The sequence below is a fragment of the Camponotus vicinus genome, unplaced genomic scaffold (genome assembly GCF_025532165.1).
Source record: "Camponotus vicinus isolate PSW18456_S1 unplaced genomic scaffold, iyCamVici1.0 SCAF_12, whole genome shotgun sequence".
NCBI lineage: Eukaryota > Metazoa > Arthropoda > Insecta > Hymenoptera > Formicidae > Camponotus > Camponotus vicinus.
In genome coordinates this window covers 9,115,597-9,120,080 of record NW_028141948.1, presented here as the reverse complement: position 1 = coordinate 9,120,080, position 4,484 = coordinate 9,115,597, and the positions used below count along the sequence as shown (strand labels likewise).

Below are 4,484 nucleotides of genomic sequence, written 5' to 3'. Positions count from 1 at the left end.
TTTATTAATTTATTAATGAATATTTTCCGGCACGAAATTCGTAAGTGTACCAATATAATAACTGAAAAAATAAATTATTAAATTCATAATAATTAACGCGCGATTCTATAATATTGAAGGCGATCGTTAAATTTTGTGATGCTAATACTTAATCGCTAACTTAACATCGACTCTTTATACTCTTATTCGATATTTTTTTATTTTTAATTAGCAATATTTAAGAATATTATTTGAGAGGGACGGCAATAAGATCCTTTATTAAAACGGCAATCTCGTCTAAAAACGCGAAAAGAACGCGGAAAGAGCACGGTATTTTCGCTATCATAATTTATTTAATGAATATTCAGTTCCGCGCGATATGGAATTCATAAATAGATAAATCTAACGAAAAGTGTATCATTAAATTTATAATTGAGCCGCGATTCTATAACGAAGACGTTCGTCAAATTTTGTGAAGCTTGTATTTAATCATTAATTTAACATCGTATTTTTACATTTTTTATATTTAATACCGACACGAAAATTAGCAATATTTGTAAAGTTTCTAATCAAATATTTATGAAATTTAAAATATATAAAATTATACATATATATCTAAAATTTATATATAAAAATTTTCCGAATTTATTAATGACTCTTTGATATGGAAATACAAACAGTTACTCTTTTATGATTATTTCAATAAATATATAGAATTAAATATGTTAATTTAATAAATTATTATTATATAATTATTATATGTATACTTTGGATAATTTTTCGTGTAATTTGCATAAGAATGTATTCATGATATTTTTTAAACACTAATAATTATGTACAATTTTCTTAATATTCCTGAAAAAAATAATTTAAGTAATTTAGATTTTATTTTTAAAGCATTTTTAAAAATAAATTCAATTTCATTTTTTAAACTGAAATAAAGCCAAATTACAAATTTCTATATATTGTATTAGAGTGCTAACACGGCCATATTTCATATGGTAAAATATAAAACAAGAGCAACCGTTTATAATTGGGCAGAATTTATTCCGGGTATCACAGAATTTAACATAACACTGTCACTCTCGAAAGATGCAATTGTAATTTATATAATTATTGCTTGTATATTTATTTTAATACTATATTTTAATATTTTATAACTGCTTATATTTATTTTTATCTCGTTGCAGTTTATATTTATTTTAATAAATGCCGGCGAAATGAAATAATATGTATATATTAATCTAATCTGTATATGTATCCTGCCCAATTGTAAATGGTTATCCTGACTTTAGTTGTTAGCAGCCTAGTATAATATATAAAATTCTGATAATATAAAAACCTCTGTCCAGATTACCAATAAAGATTGATTGATATTATAATAATATATATAAATAATAAATTTTTATAGTAATACACAATTTATAATAAAATATAAAATTAATATGTGTATAACATTAATCATATTACATTTATCATATTACAAGTTATTTCATTAATGATTTATTTGGCTTTATATTAAGCTTAAAAACAATATCTACAACAAATTCTATAATGGATGAGCTATAAGATATTAGAAATAAGATAAGTGAATAAGATAAATGCGCGTTATAAAAATAAATTAGCATCAGATGTAATTGATAAAATTTTTAGTGTTCTTTTCAATAAATTAGGTAAAATTTATACAAAAATAATCTTTTCTCGATCTTCTTTCTTTATAGTTAAAATACTGCAATATATTTTCGTGATGCATTACATTTCGAACGAATCTATTAAAAATTATTTAATTTAAACTATCCTAGCTCATCCATTTTAAGGCAACAGATTTATCTACAATCTACATCTGCAATCTCTATGGATCCGTTACATTAAAATTAAATAAAAGTTTTTGTCACTCACCGGGCCATTGATGTGCAATAACGGAGTTGTCGTTATCGAAGTTACAGGGTTGTTATTGAAGTTACGGAGTTGTCTTTATCGAAACTATGTTGTCGTTATTGAAACTACGTCTGTAACATGCAAATATAAAATTCATTTATAACACAGCTCAAAATACAATCAATATTTCAAAAAATTATTATTGTGCGGAATTTCATATCCGGTGTGTAAAATAATAAGCAGATATAAACACGTATGGAAAGAATTTATAAAGTTTGAAATTATTTTTTAAATAGAAATTTTTAATATGATTTTTATAAAAATCTTTCTCTTTAATTTTTTCTTTAATTCCTTTAAATTATAAGAACGAATTATTGTGCGATTTATAACAATCGATATACAAATAATAAATATTCACCATCAAGTTGCTTCGCCGATGCAAGATGCCTCTCCCAGGCCTCCTCCTCCTCTCACAATAGTTCATTGATCTGTAACATACAAAGAAGATTCCAATTGTAGTTACGGTCAAAAAATTAACATTTCAAAAAATTATTATTATATGTATTTAATTTTATATCCAACGCATATAACAATAAGCAGATAAACAATTTTATAAATTTTGAAAAAGATTCTACTATTATTGTGCGATTTATAACAATCGATATACAAATATTTTATTGTGCGATTTATAACAATCGATATACAAATAATAAATATTCACCATCAAGTTGCTTCGCCGATGCAAGATGCCTCTCCCAGGCCTCCTCCTCCTCTTACAATAGTTCATTGATCTGTAACATACAAAGAAGATTCCAATTGTAGTTACGGTCAAAAAATTAACATTTCAAAAAATTATTATTATATGTATTTAATTTTATATCCAACGCATATAACAATAAGCAGATAAACAATTTTATAAATTTTGAAAAAGATTCTACTATTAACTAATAATTTAATATTTCTATTAAGAAGTTTATAATTATAATTCTATTAATAAATTATAATTCTTTTTAATAAGTTTAATGATTTAATAATACTATTAAAAGCTATTCAAAAGTAAAAACTTTTAGATTACAGTTTTCATGTAAAAATTTCTCGCTTTTTTCTCTTGTTTAAGTCATGTAAATAAAAAGTTAAATTACGCGATTAATTACTTAATTTAAATCTCGCGTAGAAATTAATAAATAATTATATATAAGTAATATAATTTATTTACCATAGAGTTGCTTTACCGGTGCCTGATGTCTCTCCCAGACCTCCTCCTTCTCTGATGTTGTTAACGCGCGATACTTTCAACGACACTCCCGCACTCACGAGCGATATTTTTATATCGCTATTTCCGCTATTTTACGCGCGATACTTAACGATGTCCGCACTATTTCGATGCGATTAAAAATTGTATATTTGATCGCGCGTGTATATACTTAATATGTATATACTTTTAACGGCACCCGGTTTCGGTACGAGCGAAAATCCCATTTCACTTTTGAGAATCAGCTTCGAGCCAACCGGTCGGGAATGCAACGATACAACGAGCAAGGACTAGGCCCAAACCGGAAAGAAGACGAAACGATTGACGGAAATAGAGGAAAATGAAGTTCACCAGCTCTTTTTCGCGCATAATTATCCTATCTCATATCGAACCTGGACCCGCTAAGCACGATTTCAGGTGACCCGCACGGATGCTATATCACTAGCGCAGTACACAAGGCTAGTAGACGGTAAAAGAAGAGGATACCCACATTTTTTAAATGCTAACATTCAGCAATTTAGAAAATGGGGAGGCAACCCCTTTTACCGAGCGAAAATCGTGCCTAGGGGAATCCACTCGACTCCTCGACAGGGTTAACACACGCTGGGCGTGTGGCTGTAGACGAGCAAAGAGAAGGGACACATTAACGACCATTCCGAACAATCGATCGAGTCCTAGACAATTCGGGCCGAATCACTTGACGAAGTAGAGCGTGACCATCACTAAGCCGATCGAGCGCGAAGCTCGAACCCGCGCGCCCATGTACATTTTGTACTGGACATACGTTCTGCGCGGCCGGCATCACCAAGTGCCGCGATGCACAAGGCGCGAGTGTACGTTGCATAGCAACGTGTGCAAACTCGGTGAAACATCCCAGTTAATTGGCATCTGAAGTAGAGACTCGTGACAATAAATGAAATTGGGATTTTATATGAAAAAGTCCAAAAGTTTCGCGAAAACGCGACGACGCGAGAATACTACAACGCGAAAACGCGGTAACGAAGCGCTTGCCGTCCGCGGCACGTTGACGGCACCGACGACGCGAAAGGGTACTTGGCTTCCTCTTCAGGCTCCTTAAGATTTATCATAAATAGAAAAATTTAAGATAAACCTCAAGGCACCATCCAAGTACTAAGCCCTCCCACCGCGACAAGGTGTACCCCATGGGAGGGTTATATTATATATAATTTTATATATAATATAATATATAATTTATTTTGTAACATACTATATAAATTTTAATTCGCAAATATAAACGATAAATAAAAATATAAAAGATAAGAGAAAATCTATTATTTAAAGCAATGTTCAAAATAATTGATTTTAAAACTAATTATTGCGCGCAATTAATTTTTACATTTTTACTTTTAAATAG

General features: G+C 29.5%; 1 long non-coding RNA gene across 1 annotated transcript; it reads right to left on the bottom strand.

Moving 5' to 3' along the window:
- Positions 1-744: 744 nt before the first annotated feature.
- LOC145963236 (uncharacterized) lies at positions 745-3,613 on the bottom strand. The gene is made up of 5 exons (XR_014436103.1): positions 3,074-3,613; positions 2,579-2,648; positions 2,276-2,345; positions 1,879-1,988; positions 745-834 (listed from the first exon to the last, which is right to left on the bottom strand). It is a non-coding gene; the product is annotated as an uncharacterized LOC145963236 (long non-coding RNA).
- Between the last annotated feature and the right edge of the window lie 871 nt (positions 3,614-4,484).